At 33.0% G+C, this 20,260-nt stretch overlaps 1 long non-coding RNA gene across 2 annotated transcripts in view; it reads left to right on the top strand.

Annotated features, from left to right (window-relative positions):
* LOC139701498 (uncharacterized) overlaps positions 1-19,739 on the top strand; it is a 66,041-nt gene extending 46,302 nt beyond the window's left edge. Inside the window, exon 3 of one of the 2 annotated variants that reach the window (XR_011704031.1) lies at positions 19,619-19,739. This is a non-coding gene — a long non-coding RNA (uncharacterized lncRNA). Of the gene's footprint in view, positions 1-402; positions 449-19,618 lie in introns of those variants that run through there. The other variant, XR_011704030.1, reaches the window with a different exon arrangement.
* The last annotated feature ends 521 nt before the right edge of the window (positions 19,740-20,260 follow it).

The following is a 20,260-nucleotide window of genomic DNA, read 5'->3' as shown; positions in this document are numbered from 1 at the left end:
GCTAGGGAAGTTCTCTACCACTGATCCATACATAACCCTAGTCCCCAAAGTCCTTTCCTTAATCCTTTTTTTTGGGGGGGGGGCGGGGTGAGAGTGAGTGCGTGTAGGGCAGAGGATTTAATCCATGGCCTTATATCAGCAAAACAAGCACTCTACTGACTAAGCTATATTCTCAGCCCTGATCTGTAGTCTTTTAACAATGACAATGGAGCAGCCTGTCTTTTAGACTTTGATTCTGCACCCACTTGGCTGAGGTTGGAGGCAGTGCCTGAAGCCTTGACCAATCAGTCTCTTAAATGAGAACTGTCCAATCCTCATGCAGCCAGTGATGAGGGGGAGGGCTTCCACAATCCTCTGTTCCCTTGGTGTCTGGAGCTCGCCATTTTTTTAATCTTTTTGTAGGCTTCTGTCCTGGATCCAGAGCCCAGGTGTCTGTGCTATGCAGAATTTGAAAACAAACCACAGGGAGAATGCTGAGAACCCTGAGAGCCAGGAAACAGTAAGTGTGCCTTGTTATCTTGAGACTGCTTAGGAAGGTGGCTTAAAGCTGACAGGAGTGGCAATGGTGGAAACTGGCAGTCATGGCTAGGGACTCCTCCTGGTCCTCTCCAGAGTCTTGTGGCCAGAGGGTCTCTCTGTGGTAGCTTAGCCTTCATCTCCCTCTGACTAGCCTAGTGAGGCTTAGATCAGCAGTTGAAAACCTGGGCATTTTGTTCCATAATTGTATGGTGTTTTCAGCTTCTTTCTAAAGCCCTTTGTGGGCTTCCATGTGCCATGAGTCCAACATGTCTCCAGATTTCATAGTGAAGACTGAGATAATTACCAGGAGAGAACTACAAATCCATTTATTGTATTCATGTATGAGAGAGGCTGTTAATTTTAGAGCTTGTTACTCATGAGGGTTTGTTTGTATTTATCTATCTATCTATCTATCTATCTATCTATCTATCTATCTATCTATCTATCTATGTGTGTACTGTTTTCCTTTTAGTACCAGAAATTCAACCCAGAGGTGTTCATCCAGTGATTCACATTCCCACCCCTTTTTTTTAAATATTTTTATTTAGAGACAGGTTCCCTTTGAATTTCTTAGGGCCTCACAAATTTGATGATGCTGGCTTTTAACTCATTCTCTTCATGAGTCCTGAGATTTTTTAATGTAGGGGAAGCAGTATCTCAAATCCAGAACAAAAATCTGAAATCCAGAACTTCAGTTTAGCTCTCCATAGGTCTCAGAATAAACCCCTAGTTTTCTAGCTCTCTGTTCACATATCCAAAACTAGGGTTCTCTGTTCACAAATAATAAGTATAAAATAGAATAGATAGTATAATGACCATGTAGTGCTGAGAATGGGCCTCACTCAAACACACTTGGTGGCTAATTGAAAGATGTTAATGAGCACCATTAAGGTCTATTTCAAATGTAAAAGACCTTGTAGCCCACTTGTGAGAACACCTTCAACAAAGTCCTTTGTCCCAAGGGTGATTCCTGATTGAATTTGAAGAAAAAAGGATGTGTCACAGAAAGAATGAAAGTGAAACCATATGGTAGTCAGGATGCCTTTTCCAAAGCCTATTCTAAATGCATTATGCTCTGTGTTCTGCCCAAAACTATCAGTAAACTTCTAAGATGGCACACAAAAATGAGTTGTTTTTTTTTTTTTTCAGGGATCATTCCTCATACCACATGGTGGGTGTTCTATTTCTTCTTGCTTAAATAGATTTTTTTTTCTTCAAAAATTATGAGACAAGCACCCAGATTCAATTTGCAAACTGAGAAATTTTGGTTCATCTCAAAACTCCACTTTCAGCATTATTAATCATTATTTTCCCATGTTTTATTTCAAATGTATGCATCATTTATAATGTTTTTCTTCAAGAACTGGAGGACATTTTAAAAGATTTTAATTTATCATTCTGAGATTTTCACATGAGAAGAAGAATAAAATTACGTGACATTAAAAAGAATGAATCCTAAATGAGGTTTATGTGTCCCAATTAAGGAGTTTTAAAAATTGTAATGGGTCATCAATTGAGGGTTTATTTATTAATTAATTTGTTTCTTTATTTATTTATGGTCAGACAATCTGGGGTTGTGGCTCAGTGATAGAGCACTCACCTAGCACATGAAAGGTCCTGGGTTCGATCCTCAGCGCCACATAAAAATAAATAAATAAAAAATAAAAAAAAAAAATAACCCACAGAAACATTCCAAACATTTCAGGAAACTCTTTTATTTAGGTGTGACAAGAAAAAATAAAATTGGGACTAATTTGAATTTAAATTGCATGTAATTTCAATCTCTCTCTCTCTCTCTCTCTCTCTCTCTCTCTCTCTCTCTCTCTCTTTTTCTCTTTCTGTACTGGGGATTAACTCCAGGGCCTCATGCTTAGAAGGCTAGCACTCTAGAAGCTGAGCTATTTACTCAGCCCCATTTTTGTTTTGGAGGGGAGACCAGGGATTGAAGTCAGGGGCACTCTACCACTGAGCCACATCCCTACCCCTATTTTGTATTTTACTTAGAGACAGAGTTTCACTGAGTTGCTTAGTGCCTTACCATTGATGAGAGTGGTTTTGAATTCATGATCCTTATGTCTCAGTCTTGTAAACAGCTGATATTACAGGCATGCACCAACATGCCGGGCCAACTTCAATCTTTTTTTTTTTTTTTTAAAGAGAGAGTGTGTGTGAGAGAGAGAGGGAGAGAGAGACAATGTTTTTAATATTTATTTTTTAGTTTTTGGAGGACACAACATCTTTGTTTTGTATGTGGTGCTGAGGATCAATCCTGGGCCACACGCATGCCAAGCGAGTGTGCCATCGCTTGAGCCACATCCCCAGCCCCAACCAACTTCAATCTTAAGGGCTAAAGTACACACAAATTAGATCAAAGTCCATGTCAATGTCTTATAATATATATATATATATATATATATATATATATATATATATATATATATATATATATATATATATATATATATATTGTTGATAGACCTTATATTATATTTACTTATCTGTAGAGCTGAGAATTGATTCCAGTGCCTCACATGTTCCAGACAAGTGAGCTACAATGAGCCCCATCCCCAGCCCCCTGGTACATTTTTTATGGGGGATATTGGAGACTGAACTCACGAACACTTTACTACTAAGACAAATCCCCAGGATTTTTTTTTTTTTTAACTTTATTTAGAGACAGGATCTCACCGAGTTTCTTAGCACCTTGCTTCTGCTAAGGCTGGCATTGAACTTTCGATAATTCTTCCTCAGCCTCTTCAGCGACTGGGATTACAGGCTTGCACCAACACACCCAGCCCCTGGTACATTTTTAATATCTGTTTTACGTAGATTTTAACCAGTAGCCTTAACTTTTTTTCTAATATATATTTCATTTCAATACATAACCCAGAAATCAGTGAAACAGAATCTATTTTTTATCTCCAACACTGCTTTTGTTTATGTCAGTGTCTGAGTTAAGATTCCCTATTAAAGAGTTTACTATGTCTTGTGTTCTCATTCTGACCTCCCATATTACCTAGTTCTGAGTTTTAGAATATCTGAAACAAGGTTCACAGAGATTCCAAATTTTTTGGAGTATTTAGAAAACACCACTCTCTGAGTCTTGCCTTCTAGGGACCAGTTTGAATTTTAAGTGTGTAGCTTCTGAAGGGATGGACTAATTGGATGCTTTGCAGCTGGAAGACATTTTCTGATATACTTTCTATCTAAAAGGTACTTTATTTGTTTCCTTTTATTAGATACTGTGAATAAAGGTACAATAAAAATAGATGTGTGGCAATATATTTAGCAAAAGGATTCCAAATTTTTTACATATATACCCAGAGTTATTATTACTGGATTGTATGGCATTTTTTTTTTACCAAGAATTATTATTTATATCTTTTTATTTATTTAAATACTGGAGATTAACCCCAGGACACTTTACCAGTGTGCTACATACCCAGTCTCCAACACTTTTATTTATTTATTTATTTTGGAGAGAGGGTTTTACTGAGTTTCTTAGGACCTTGCCAAGTTCTTGAGGCTGGTCTTTAACTTGAGAATAAACCCCTAGTTTTCTACCTCTTATTCTCCTAAGCCACTGGGAGTACAGGCATGTATGATTTTGCACTGCTACCCCACATTATTACTAGTGGATTATGTGGCATTTTTATTTTGGGCTTTTAAAGATCCTTAAGAGTTTTATAAAAATATATTTATTAAATTTATATTGTCACCAACATTTTTACATATTTGTGTACCCTGGAATCCCTATTAATTATGACATATTTGCTTTGTTTTGTATGGTTTGGTGCTGAGTATTGAACCCAGAGGTGCATACCACTGAGATACATCCACATTCTTTTTTATGTTATATTTTGAGACAGGCTCTCATTAAATTGATTGTAGCCTTGTTATGTTATTGAGGCTGTCTTTGTACTAACAATTCTCCTGTGTCATTCTCCACAGCTTCTAGAATTTCAGGCATATGTCACCATAGATGACAATTTTAGATTTTTATAATAGCCATTCCAAGAGCACTGCATAGGCTGAATAAAATCTATTTGATTAATTCATTAAATCCCTGAGGCAAGTTTTTGTGAAGTAGCCAGTGTAGGAGTGTGGAATGTGATAGACATTATTATCTAAAGTACATATATGGGGCTGGGGATGTGGCTCAAGTGGTAGTGCGCTCGCCTGGCATGCGTGCGGCTGGGGTTCAATCCTCAGCACCACAAACAAACAAAGATGTTGTGTCCGCCGAACACTAAAAAATAAAAATATTAAAATTCTCTCTCAATCTCTCTCTCTCTCTAAAAAAAAAATAAAGTACATATATGAAGACAGGAATTGATGTGAACATATTTTATATACAAACAGAGGTGTGAAAAATTGTTCTATATGTGTAATAAGAATTGCGATGCATTCCACTGTCATGTATTTAAAAAGTAAAACAAAAAAAAAATCTTTGTATATTGCTGAGAATCAAACTCAGTGCTTTGCACATGCTAGCAAAGTAGTCAACAACTGAAACACAACTCCAGCCCATGTACCAAGCTTTTTATACTCTCTTTGTAGTAATCAGAAACAACTTTAAAAATTAAAATTGCATTTATATCACTTTTCCTAGTACAGTAATGTATTACTAACTAAATTTATTCTTATTATTTTTAAAAAATAATATAATGGATAACTGTTAGTTTTTCCAGAGATTATTTTATCACTTCTTTAGGGCTTGGTGAAGGGTCTTTTTTTTTTTTTTCAGAATATCGATGTCTTCTATTATCAAATGGGTCCATTCTAAGTGTGTTGAAAATAGTGATTCTAAAAGTTCACACAATCCACACATTTCCAAGACTATAGGGGAAAGGGAAAGACAATAATCACAACCTAGAAACCATTTAACATGGAAGCATAGTATCAGTGTCCAACCTGGAGTGTAATCCAGATCTTTCAGTGGTAAGGTTGTTTAAGAACCACAACCATAGGTTTTTGGGATCCTCTAAAGTACACTGAATGGCTTTAAATCACTTACTCTTCTTCAAGATAAAATTTCTGCTTCCTACTTAAAAAATAAAAAAAAAAAAACTATGAATGAGAAAGGTGAATGAGACTTAAGTTCTTTGGAGGTACTGAGGTTGACGTTTAATTATAGTTTATAAATAGTCAAATAAGAAGGGCCTTAGTGTTGTCTCATCTTTTCCAACACATGATATGGAATACTTAGATGAACTGACATGAAATAATGAAAATGCATTTCAGGGAAGTGATATCACAGAAATTTTCAGGGTAGAATCTTGGAAATGTGGGCAAAATATATTCAGATACATATGCATTTCTATAGAAAAAAATAAGTGATCAGTACATGAGTATGAGAGTAAATTCAGTGTGCCTCATGCATTGTAGGATGAAGGTAATGATAAAATAGTAACTGAGGAGATCAAGAACTCTATAATTGTGGGAGATATTAATAGCAATTTAGAAAAAGAAAGTATAGTTAAATCCCTTTAGGTTTGCCTCTGTCCTCTGTTCCTCTTATGAATTGGATTCTATAAAATGAGATTATGTGGCTATGGTTCTCTCTGAATTTATGTTTTCTTTTGTTTTTAGGATTTTGACAGCTATGTCATGTAAAGCCCTGTCTTAATCTCACTTTGGGGGCTCTTTTACCTCCTGTTCTGGACTGCAGAGCAGAGACTCACCTCACTCATTCTGTACAATGAATTGACTTTTGTCAATCTTTGCAAACAATGGTTGGAAGAAGCATATTGGAGGGTCTTTCATATCCTATAATATGGTGTTCAGACCCTGTGGGTTAAAGGGTAGTTACTTGCTATGTTAGAAACATCTTCCCTATGAGAAGGGCTTATCTATATATATATTTTTTGTTTTGGAAGCCCCATAAACACAGAAGAGAAGCATTTATGGTTACAAACAAAGGAATGCCAGAAGCCATTAGATATGAGAAAATACAGAAAAATAAAATGTTCTCTTAGAGCTTTTAGAGGTACAAAGCTTATTTCTGTTTTGTGTAAGAAAACTAAAATTTCTCTTTGGCCTGACAATATTTTGATGTTTTAAACTTGCTTGCAATTTCTCCCTGTGTTTTGGATTCACTTATGCCTGGCTATCCCTTACCAGATAACCACCCTCTCTAAAACCTTCCTGGTGCCTCATAAATTCTGGCTCTGGCTGACCAAATTACATTTCTCTCTAAACCTCAGTGGCAGCTCATAAATTCTAATGTCTGGAGCTGAATTTATTTTCTACCTTGAAATGTTAGCCATGTGGATCCTTAACCTGCTATTTGCCTTTGTACTATGATTGTCAAAATCTTGTTCGCTGTAAGTACCTTAGACACCCACCTCCTTTGTAACTTTTTGTGCTGTAAAAACTTTTTCCTGAAGATCAGGGGGATGATCTCTAGCATGGAATCTTGTAAGAGACCGTCCTGGCCAGCTTTTGTGTACACAATACAATATTGATTTAATTTGATTTGAAATTTGAGTTGGTGGTCTTTTCTTTGTGTTTTGGTTTAACATTAACTTTTTTTTAACTTCACTATAAATAAAACCAAAGAACACAACAAAACTCCTGTAAATGAGCCAGGTGCATAAAAATAGTCATTCTTTATTGAAAGCACAGGATTCATTATAAAAATGATATAAGCTTAAAAATTAAAAGATATCTCAAATATCAAGGGAGTTTAGGAGTTAGAACAAAAAAAATCATATCTACAGAAATGGTTCAAGAGAAGCAGTCTTTTTGTCAGAAATAAACATTTGGACAGGAATGGAAGTTTTGGTTCTCTTTTTAAGTAGTTTTACTCCTAGTGAATAATTTTTACACTATTTCTGCGTTTTACTGGTTGGAATTAATTATAATTCATATATCTGCGAAAAAGGTACTGAATGCAGAAAAATATTATTGCTCATGTTTAAATCACCTACATTATTTGATCTTTCCCTTTTTAAACCAAAAATCTGCATAAAACCATTTCTTATTAAATATCTCTATCTCTATATTAGCAGAAACTGAGTTATAAAATTGGCTATGAAAACTTGTCTCTTCATGTACTTAAAGACTATGAATTTGCTGCTTAGCACTTATGTATAATTCTCTATGGTGCTCTCTAGTTATTTGTGTCTCTATGCCAAGTTTTATACCAAGCTCTTAGTATGTGCCATAATTACTCTATGTAGCAATGTAGGATTTATGTCTTATTTGTGACACTTTGTTCCCAGAACTGGGGAATATGTACAAAATAATTATCCAGGAAAAAAATCTATCTAATATTATATTTTATTTTATATTTATTTATATATTTATGTATACATATTTTTATTATTTACTAACACACTTTGGTCTGAAACTACAGCGATACTAGTGTATTTTAGCTTGAATTGGTTGTGTGAAACAAACTAAAAAGACTTCTCTGTGTTGGTTGGTAATTTCTGCAACCTCAGGAACCTAGTGAATAATAGCATAAATAAATAAGTAACTCTCTAGTTTGAGGCAGAACAACCAAACTCGATGATGTTTTGTTTCTGCTTTCTATCTTGATTATTAGAAACATACCTTTAAATTTACATGGAACACTTTTGTAATTCTGTTCTGTTAGTTCTTCTAAAAAAAATCAATTAAAGTGAAAAATAATGCACTAAATTAAATGATCTAAATTTACTCCCTAAGTGCTAAACCAAGAAAGATAAATAATTGATTTCAAACAATTCATTTCTTAAAATAAATATTTTTTTTTTCAAATCATCAAAAATTCTGAAAAGTTAGAAAATTTAAAAGCTTTAGAAATATCCTAAGGTAATTTTTCTTTTGCTCAGAACAGTAGACTATATCTCCAACTCATTCTTCTCTAGAATTGGACTGTGTGCAAATATGAAAAAAAAAGTGCTAAGATGCCCCACATGGCTTATAAGTTTTAAAATCCTGAAATCTGACATTTTTCTACTTTACAAAATACAAAATCTTAAATTTGTGTACTTAAAAAAACATTTGCAGAAGTGTAATTCAAAATGACTAAAAAAAATGAAAAAAATCATTGAAGGACTGACCCACTGAACATGAGGGACTTATAATATTGAATCCCTTATATTAAATGTGTTTTTATCATTGTCAAAATGTTCCATGTTTATATTATCAATATGTTAATCAAAATTTTTATGCATTTAATAACAAATATCTAATTTCCTATTTTATTCAGTCTTTTAAAAAATAGTAGTAATTAATATTAATAATTTAATTCTCATACTTGTTAAATTAGGAAACATATATTTTAAAAGCTATGGCTATAGCAAATGAAAAATCCAGCCTAATTTCCTTTTTTAGATTGGGAGCCATCTCATCACAAAGGCATGAAAAGTTAATTTCTGCTTCATTATAAATTACTGTGATTTGTAAACTTGCTTGAAATGCCTGTCAGTGCCTTGAACTCACCCATGTCTGGTTTTCCCTGATGAGATAACAACCCTCCCTGAAACTTTAGTGATGACTCATGAATTCTGGCTTTCCCTGACCAAATAACAACTCACTCTGAAACTTTATTGGGGCCTCATCAATTCTGATGTTGTGATCTAAATTTACTCCCTAAGTGCTAAACCATTTACACCATTAACCTACTACGTGCTTGTGAAAATCCTGTTATTCGTGTAAGTTCTCAAGACACCCCACTTTTGTAACTTTTTGTGCTATAAAACTACAGTCCTAGAGAACTGGAGTTCTATCTTCTTTTCTCATGGGTTTCAGGAAAGACTATTATGCTCAAATGTGGGACCCCCAAAGGACCACCAGAGACCAAGATCCATGTAAGCACCAAAGAGGTGTTTATTGCAAGCTAGCTCAGTCCCCCCCACACACAGCAACTGGAGGCTTAGAGGCCCTGATCCTGGGGTTTTCAGCAGTTTTATAACTCTTTGGGGAAGGCAGGTACCCCACATACATCATAGCATCTCTTATAAAATCATCAAACTCCTTTGGAAAATTATAAACAACTCTAAACAAGATTAGCACATTCACTGGTGGGAACAAGTTGGGTAAGCATGATTGGTTAGTAGAAGATGGGGATTCATTTGAACAGATTGGCTTAGGACATGAGGGGAGTATATGCTGAACTATATGGTTTCCCAAAATGTTATCAACCACCATAAACTACTGGAAGGGTCATTTGGAATCCCAGGAATTTTCCCTGTCTCATGCTGATTGGTGGCTGCTAAGGGGTTGCTATGGATCCCCACCTAGCCGGACTGAGTTAGGGACACCAGGCACAGCAGATCTCTCCTGTTATTTGTAGATAAACAACTCAGCAGGGTGGGTATGAGCCTAGGAGTGCTCTTTGTGTCTTTCCAAGGACAAGAGTCATGCCCCCTTCCTTGGACAGTCTTTGCTCTGAGGTAGAGGCTGGTTTCTCACCTTTTACCTTACGTTTTTTCATGTATTTTTTTTTTGCTGTAGCTGGACACAATACCTTTATTTCACTTATTTATTTTTATGTAGTACTGAGGATTGAAACCAGGATTTTGCACAAGAGTGGTGAGCACTCTACTGCTGAGCCACAATCCCAGCCCCTTATGTGTTGTTTTTATTGGGCATTTTTACTTTAGGGGTTTTCTTCCCAGTTCAAAGTTCAATCTGTCACCTAAAAAGAACAGAGATCAAAAAATAAATAAATAAAATTTGATAATTATTGTCATTATTTTATATTAATTCCTGAATAATATACAAGCATATGTAATCCATAAACTGAAATGACTTTATATGTAAGTTTAAATGAAAATGTTTTGTTGGTTGGGTTAGTTCCCACTTATGGGAAAACAACCTTGCCTTAAAATAACAGCAGCCTGAGACTCTGGGGTACATTTCTCAGAGTAAAAAAAAAAAAAAAAAAAAAAAAAAACAGGACTCAATGACCTGAAATTCTAGCCCTTATTCATGCCTGGATTGGATAATATTCCCTGTCACTCAAAAAAAGGGCTCACTTCTCTCAGATTCAATGTTCATGATCTGAAGCCCCTTCCAATCAAGAGCATTTTGTGGGAACTGTCCAATCATGCATGTCATCAGGGAGGAGAAGGGTAGGCTTTCACATCTTATCTCCTGAGTCCTCCATTTTTACCCTCTGTAGTCTCATACTTCAGAGTCACAGGTTGTTCTGCTGTGCAGGAACTGAGGATCCCAAGTGGTCCTACTCCTGAGAACCAGGAAATGGTAAGTGTGCATTGGCCTAGCAAGGGAGGCTGGGGGAAGAAGACTATTGGAACCACAAGACTGGCTGTGTTGAAAACAGGAGCTAGCAGATTGGGACTCTGGGCAATCTCTTGATTCTGCAGACTTAACTCCTCCACTTGGCCACTATGTCCTCAGTCTTACTGGCCAACCAGGTGGGGAATATGTCAGTGGCAGAGACTCTTTGCTGCTTTCCTTATGCTCAAAGGGCATCCTCAGAATCTGCATAAAATACTATGTGGCAGGTGTGTTCCTGCAGCCCAGTATCTTTCCAGATGCTGGATATTGATAGGTGGAATAATTATCAAAATCAAATCTCCAAAGTCCATTTTCCTGCAGAAGAGGAGCTGTCATTTTGGCGTACCTAATTTCCTTTTGAGCTAGCTAATTTTCATTTTGACATTCTTTTATTTTTACTTTCTTCATTATTATTATTTTGTTAAAGTTAGGTGAACTCAGGGATACTGTACTACTTAGCCATATCCTTGGTAGTGAAGCCAGATTTACAGATAGGTAGTTAGTGTAGTTAGGTAAATTTGGACTAATATCCAGTAAAATCAAGAATCAACACCATATTGAGAATGGAGTCCAGGATAAGGGGAATTGAAAATGTCCCCAAGGCCCTGAGCCCATCCAAAGGAAATTTTAATGAAGCAGCTCACAGCAAACATGAAGATGCTAATCCAAAAGCCCTTCCTGCCCAGATTACTCCTTGAGCCCACCTGTCCTCTGCACTTTGGGTTTTCAAACCTACACTCCAACACTGCAAGGTAACAGAACAAAGGACAGAAATGTGACAGGAATGCGGGATAGCTGAAGGGAGACCTTAGTTATAAAAAAATCTAAAAAGACCTTAGTTAAAAAAAAATCCCTATCATGGATTCTACCTCTTTGGTCCCCTTTTTCTTCTGGGGAGAAGTCTTTTCTACTGTCCTTTAATAAAGCTTCTACTTTCCACTCTAAACTTGCCTTGGCGCACTTCTCTGGTGTTATACTTCAGCATTGGGGAAGCAAGGACTCTTCACCAGTAAACAGCTCTAACAGGTTTAAATTTGAGAAAGGCCCTAGCTAAGTTGCTGAGATTATTTTTGTTATGGTTTGATTTATCTAGAATTTGCTATTGCAATAAAGCATACTGTTTTTACATACATATGTATTCATATGGGGATCTTATTTATATTGTGATTCTTTATTAGTGTAATATTATATTTTCACAATATATATGAATAGTAGGCCATGATAAGTTCTTTTTTTGCTCTTATAATTGAAAAGGTTTTTGGCTAAAGTTACATATAACTTTGTAGATGAATTTTAAACATTTATGCTTTGCTTTCTTACTTTATTTAAAGTAAAGCTTGATAATTTTTTCTATTATTGCATTATTGTTGTATTTAATAGGTTTATTTTGACATAACCATAAAACGTGAAATATAATTTGCTCCCCTTCAGTATCCAGCAGTTCCCCTTTCCCTATTCTCCTACTTTCTTCTATCATATATTTATTTATAGTTTTTTAAATTATTGCTTTATAGAACACACATAAAAGTAGAATTCGCTGTGATGTATTCATATTTATATATAGCAAATTTGGTGAGATATGTTGTCAATTAAATTTGGGGAAAATTATCACCTTTGTAATGATGAGTTTTATTATTTACATGAGATGTATAATTCAGTCTTTCATGTGCTGTTTGTGACTTTTATTTTCTCGTAAGTTCTACATATTTTGTTTCTAAAAATGTACACATGTGAAATACCACTTGCATAAGGCACCTATGTAAAATTTATACATAGTGTTTTATGCTCTTTTTAAAACTGGATATATTACGAAATGTGACTGGCCCTAGTGACCATTTTTCCTATAGATTATTATTTATCTCTTCCAAGATGTATATTGTATTGAGCCATGCCCTTGAGCTTCAAATGTTTGGGTGAGTTTGCATACTTATATGTTATCATGATCACATATGCTCTAATTTCAGTAAGTCTCTGTGATGGGGAGTATCATGTATATTCAATAGCAAAATAGTTTCCACAAATAGATACTAATTTAAACTCCTTTTGAGTTAATGATTATTAATTTGTTTTAAATGTTCATCAATATTACTTAATTTTTCCCATGGTGGGTTTTTATTTTGTATTTCTTAAATTTCTAAAGACTTTGAATTTTTATAGTTAATAAATATATCTCATGTATAAATTTGAAGTTCAAACTTCTGTCTTTTATATATTTTTGGCTTAAAAGATGAGAAAAGGATCCAAAAATGCAGCTAGAGATGGATTTTTTTTAAAAAAAAAGGTTTAAATTATTTTTTAAAATTGACTTTTTTCTTTACTCATCATTTATTATAGGTTTCTTGTATGATTGTAAGGTTAGGTTATTTAAAGTGGATTCTAGGGCTTATCTTTGTTAATTACTACAGGAAAAACTAAATAAGAAATTTCTCTACACTATGGCTGCAGGAAAATGAACAAATTTCTTTAAAATAATATGGTAATAAAATTGTTAAATGACATATTTACTAAACATCCACTCCTTAAAAATATTTTTTCTGTAATATTTTTGGCAGTGAATCGTGAATTCTATTATCTGGATTTTGGGATTTAATATAAAATCATATAGAATAAAATTTGGCCAAATCTAGAAATATTCATACATTATTTGTTGTTTACTTAATGACATGTTGTAGAGATAGCAACTAATGAACATATTTATTTTTAGAAATAGTTACTTTTTTGCTTTTCAGGTTCTAATGAGCCTTTTAGATTTATTTCCTTACTGAGTCACTCAGGGCCACTGATTTTTTTTTTTTTTTTTTTGTAATTTCCAGGCATTTACCCTTCTAAGAAATCTGTCTTGTGAGCTTTGTTTCTGAAGAGTTTCTTAACATGAAAGAAAAAAAAATATTTATGTTGCCCCTGAAATATATTCTCAATGCACTCTCTTCAAAATGGAGAGAAAATAATATTTCCCCAGACTGCCATCCCTGTGTCAGGAGCTAACAATACATTGATGGTCTTTGAAGAAATTTCATACAGTTCTGTCTCTGGGTAGTTTTCTGTGGGCTGCTGAATTGCCATTTAGTATCCAGATACCCATTTTTTTTTTTTATCTTTCTTTCTTTTCACTGTGTTTCTAATAAAAATGTTCTCTGCTCCAAACCTATATTTCCCATGTCCAGCTATGTTTAGAAAATGACATAGATAATTGCATTTGATAATTTATAAAGGAGAGTTGAGAATACTTCTTGCTCGTGTTTCCCTTCCTTAGAAACTGAAGCAGAACTGTTCTTGGTCCTGAAAAGGGAGGACCATAACCAATCAGGTATATAAAAAAATGTTGATTGATTGTATATTCTCTTCTAAGAACTCTCTGTTCAGATCCTTGGCCCATTTCTTGATTGGGTTATTATTATTATTATTATTATTATTATTATTATTATTAATATTATCATCATCATCATCATCACTATTATTATTATTTGCTTAGTTTTTTTTAAGTTCTTTATGTACCCTAGAGATTAGTGCTCTATCTGATATGTGAGGGTTAAAATATTCCTCCTAAAATGTAGGCTGTGTCTTCACCTCACAGATTGTTTCTTTTGCTTAGAATAAACTTTTTAGTTTGATTCTATCCCATTTATTGATTATTTGTTTTAAATCTTGTGCTATTAGAGTCTTATTAAAGAAATTGGGGCCTAATTCCACATGATGAAGATTAGAGCCTGTATTTTATTCCATTAGACACAGAGTATCTGATTTAATTTCTAGGTTCTTGAAACACTTGGAGTTGAGTTTTGTGCATGGTGAGAGATAGTGGTTTGTTGAAGAGGCTATCTTTTCTCCAGTGCATGTTTTGACACCTTTGTCTAATATATAATAATTATAATTTTGTGGGTTAGTCTCTGTGACCTCTATTCTGTACCATTCGTCTGCAGTCTGTTTTTTTTTTTTTTTTTTTTTTTTTTTTTTTGCAAATGCAATGCTGTTTTTGTTACCATTGCTCTGTAGTATGGTTTAAGGTCCAGTATAGTGATGCCACCTGCTTCACTCTTTCTGCTAAGGATTGCTTTAGCTATTCTTGTTCTCTTATTTTTCCATATAAATTTCATGGTTGCTTTTTCTATTTCTATGAGAAATGCCATTAGGATTTTGATTAGAATTGCAGTAAATCTGTATAATGCTTTGGTAGCATTGTCATTTTGATAATATTAATTGTGCCTATTCATGAGCAAAGTAGATCTTTCCATCTTCTAAGGTCTTTTTTGATTTTTTTCTTTAGGGTTCTGTAGTTTTCCTTGTATAGACCCTTCACCTCTTTCATTAAGTTGATTCCCAAGTATCTTTTTTTTGAAGTTATTGCAAATGGGGTAGTTTTCTTCATTTCTTTCTCGGAAGATTTTTCACTGATATACAGAAATGCCTTTGATTTATGGGTGTTGATTTTATATCCTGCTACTTTACTAAATTTACTTACTAGTTCTAGAATTTTTCTGGTGGAGCTTTTTGAGTCTTCTAGGTATATAAGCATATTTGGCATTTGCAGGTAAATTGATAGCATTGGAGAAAATAATGATAAGTGATGTTAGCCAATTCAAAAAAAAATGCCAAATATAAGGAGGCTGACTCATAATGGGGTAGGGAGGGGAGCATGAGAGAAATAGATGGATTCTCAATAAAGAAGAGGGGTGGGAGGAAAAGAAAGGGAGCAGGGGATTAGCAAGAATGGTAGAATGTGATAGAGACCATCATCAAAAATACATGTATGAAGACACAAATTTGTATCACCATAATTTATATACAACCAGAGATATGAAAAATTGTGTTCTATACATGAAATAAGAATTGTAATGCTTCTGTTGTCATTTCTTTAAAAAAATCGATAGAAATATAAAAAAAATTTTCATAAATTATATAAATTAAATATGTGCATGATATATAGAATACATGCATATTTATATCTGCACATATATGTTTATATATAGATCTAGGGAAAGGCAAGTCTCTTTCCTGAATTTTTTAAAATAAATTAACTTATTAATTTGTTCTAACTTGCTAATAGAGCAGAATGAATTTCACTTCATAGTACACAAATGGAGCACAAAATTTTATTTCTCTTGTTGTACAGAAAGTATAGTTACAAAACCCATGTAACTCTACTTTGTGTACAATAAGATTTTCATCTCATTCCACCATCTTACCTACCTCTAAACCATTTCCCATCACCTCCCTCCCCTTTGTCTTATTCAAAGTTTCTTCATTTCTTCCATGCTACCTCCCAGTTCCCTCGTTGTGGATCACCATCCACTTAGCAGAGAAAACATTAGGTCTTTGGTTTAGGAGGATTGGTTTAATTGCCTTAACATGGTATTCTCCAACTCCATCCATTTACTTCCCAATTCCATAATTTTATTCTCTTTTAATGCTCAGTAATATTCCACTGTGTAAATAGACCATATTTTCTTTATCCATTCATCTATTGAAGAGCATATAGATTGGTTCTATAGTTTATCTATTGTGAGTTGTTTTTTTCTATGAACATCGATGTGGATTTGCCTCGGTATTATGCTGTTTTTAGCTCTTGTTGGTCTAAACTGAGGAGTGGGATAGCTGGGTAAATTTTGGTTTCTTTCCAAGTTTTCTAAGGAATCTCCATATTCTTTTCCAGATTGGTGTCACCAATTTAGAGTCCTGCCAACAGTGTAACAGTGGTCCTTTTTCATCACATCCTCACCAACATATATTTTTGCTTGTATTTTTAATAACTGCCATTCTGATTGGAGTAAGATTAAATTTTGGAGTAGTTTTGATTTGCAATTCTTTAATTGCTGGAGATGCTAAACATTTTTTATTGATTGATTGATTTTTTATCTTCTAAGAAGTGTGTCTCTTCAGTTCCTTAGCCCATTTCATTTCTACAAATTGATAATAAAAGCTTAAATTATTATTTTCCTTTTTTGTGAATGCATTTATTCCACATATTCATCAATACTATTTAATTCATCTATGTGATGTGATTTTATTCAATGTTACCTAATTTCTAAAGACTTTGAGTTTTTACGATTATTTAACACTTAGATATATCCTTTTTAAAGTGACTCTTTAATAATTTTTTTTGTTTGTTTTTCTTTTGCAATCTGTTGTATTTCTTCTTCTTATAAGCATTTGATTACATGTGAGGAAATTAGGGTTTTGTTTTTTTTTTACCTTGTCAGTTTTGCAGCTTTTAATGTAATCATTTGATGAATAGATTCTTTTGTATTAATATTTTGTAATTCATAAGTTTGTCTATTATATTGTATAATTATGAAAACAAAAAAAAACCTTTTTTTTTTTTTCTTTTGTGATATTAGGGATTCAACCAAAGAGTCTTAATGGTGAGCATATTCTCAGCTCTGTTTTAAAATTTATTTCCAGATGGGGTTTGCTCAATTTCTTCAGTTGGCCTTAAATTTTGAACTTCATGCCTTGTACTCCAGAATAGTAGATATTTCAGGTGTGCACCACCATATGAACCCTATCTTTTGTATGTAAACGTTTGAGCTTTGTACTTTCTTATTTATTTCAGTATTATTTATTAATAAATTATATTCAGAATTTAATATGTCAAAATATGTTTTTATGTTTTATGAGTGAAGGGATAAAATACGATTTTATTATCACACTCTTTTCCCAATATCCTAGCATGTTTTAAGAGTTTTGTTGTTGGTGTTTTCTGTAGTTCCACCATTTATTTTATTATGAGGATTACCCTGATTGATTTTACTTCATAACATCAATCATGTGGCATCATGGTATTTTGGTCAACAGTAGACTTTATGTACAACCATGGATCTAGCAAATATCTTAGCCATGTACTAGTCTATACCATCTAGATTCTGTCATTGCACTCAGAGAATTGGAAAATTGCAGAAGATTCTTAGGATAAATTTTCCAGAGTGTATTTCCATAAAGTGAGAAATCATTATATATGCCTATATTTGCAATTATATACTGTATAATTGATATAATTTTTGTTTGTTGAATTTTCAAATTTGCTAGCGCTTTTTAAATTGTATCTGCTTTTTTTATTTGTACGGAAGATTGAACCCATCGGTGCTTAACAATAAAGCCACATCCTCAGTCCTTTTTTATATTTTATTTAGAGACAGAGTATTGCTGAGTTGCTAAGTGCCTCACTAAGTTGCTCAACACAATATATATAAGACAATATTATATATAATATTGTCTTAGAATTTATGATCCTTTTTTCTTATCCTCCTCAGTCACTGGAACTAGGGTTGTCCATCACTTGAATGGGCTCATTTGCTTTTTAAAAGCACGAACATTGATACTGGTAACTCTGTGTTATGTTTATCTTTAATAGCTTCTAATTTTGCTTTTTATTGGGATGGATGATTTGATAATAAATTCTAGTCATTTTATGGCTTACTAAATTTTTTTGAATATTTTATTTTCACCTCAGTTATAGATGAATTCCAATTTTTTCCAGCTGTATGGAGGTCTAAGTGAAACATAATAATCTATATGGATATTGTTAAAGAAATGGAACCACAATATTACCCAGTTTTTTGACTGCACTGTATATGCCCAAAAAACATAAAATCAGCATACTACATTGACACAGCCACATTAATGTTTATAGCAGCACAATTCACAATAGCTAAGCTATAAAACCAACCATTCAATGATGAATGGATCCATTCAATGATGACAGGATAAAAAACTGTTGCTTATATACACAATAAACTATGAATTGGCCATAAAGAATGACTTTATGACATTTGCCAGGAAATTGATGAATCTGGGATTTTATGCTAAGTAAAACAAACCATTTTTTTAAAACCAAAAGTTGAAAGTTATTGCTGATATGTGAAATCTAAAGCTCATAAAATAGGGAACGGTAAGAAAAGAAGATCAGTAGATTGCACAATGTTAAACAAAAAATAAATAAATGAATGAATAAATAAATAAAAGGAACAAAGATAGAAATATGAAAGATATAAATCTGTAAGTGAATCCTAATATCGTAGCCACCAACAAGAACAGGATTTTAATTAGGATAAAATATATCCCATGCTTGCATAATACCATAAAAATCGATTTTTACTCTCAGGTAGAACTAGAAAGAACCAATAAAATAAAATAAAACATTATATTTGTTTGAAGAGCTATATGTATATTCTATTATAAATATCATACAATATAAACATCGATCAAAGTTTGTATATATATATATATATATATATATATATATATATATATATATATATAATTTTGTATGTTAAATTTATAAAAAGAAAAATTCAAACAGGATTGTTGTTGCTATTTTTATATTAATAACATACATAAAAACCATAAAATGTTTGAACTTAAATAAACTACTAAATATTTCCATTAAGTGGTCTGTCTACCTTGTTATATTTCAAAATTTCTCTTATACCATTGATATTAGAATTACTAGAGATCTCACTACACATTCAGAATAGCCAGCTCTATGAGAGAAATAACAAATAAGATTCTACACATTAGTAAATCTCTGATTAGTGGTTGTACAATTAAAATTTGAGGATTCCCTTTCTTTATTATGATGATTTTCTCATCTAAAAATATGTATAATTTAGATCAAGATATAAAAATTACAAAATATATATTTTTGTGATAATGCCTGAGTTTTATATTATGTTTCATAAATGTGGAGTATGTATACTTATTTGAACTCAAGTCACTTTTTCTGCAGAAGTAGATAATAGTATCATTGTGTTCCAAAACACTTCCTACATGTCAGTCTTCCAACTCTCATTTCAACTTTAATTACATTACAGATTGTGCAAATGTTCATGTGGTCAGTGTGTTATTTATTTATCTATTCTTATTTTAGGAACTATTAACATTTATGGATATAGCCATTGATTTTACTGAAGAGGAGTGGGAATGCCTTCAGCCTGCTCAGAAAAATTTATATAGAGATGTAATGCTAGAGAACTATAGAAACTTGACCTTCCTGGGTAAGTTTAATTTCCCTTTAAAATTATTAATTACTAATTATTATTTAATTTACTTCTGTTGCAGAGTATCTTATGGGTACTTCTCTATAAAAATGAGTTTCAGATTTGTGTTTCAAAGAAAAAGGGCATTTTTAGTACAGATATTTCTCTCTCTCATATATATATATATATATATATATATATATATATATATATATATATATATATATATAATTTTACTCCTTAATCTGTCTCTTTCTTTGTGTGTTACACATTCTTCACTTTAGATAAGTAGTACCTAGTATAATTTACTGATGTAAACTATTGTAGACTACACATAGCAGGGGACACAGTTGAATCATTCAATTGTCAAGGAGAAAACCAAACTAAAAAATGCTGAGAGAGTAGTTATGCAGCAGAAGAAATTTTCAGAAGCTTAGGTTTATTTATTTTGATTGTAATCATTGAACACACACTGCTCTATATTTATCACATTTTCAAATTCCTTGTTGTTCTCTGTTTTCTTCTTTAGTGAT

This window comes from Marmota flaviventris, chromosome 13 (genome assembly GCF_047511675.1).
Source record: "Marmota flaviventris isolate mMarFla1 chromosome 13, mMarFla1.hap1, whole genome shotgun sequence".
Taxonomy (NCBI): domain Eukaryota; kingdom Metazoa; phylum Chordata; class Mammalia; order Rodentia; family Sciuridae; genus Marmota; species Marmota flaviventris.
Note: the sequence above shows the minus strand (reverse complement) of the source record. Positions and strands in the feature narration are given on the sequence as shown.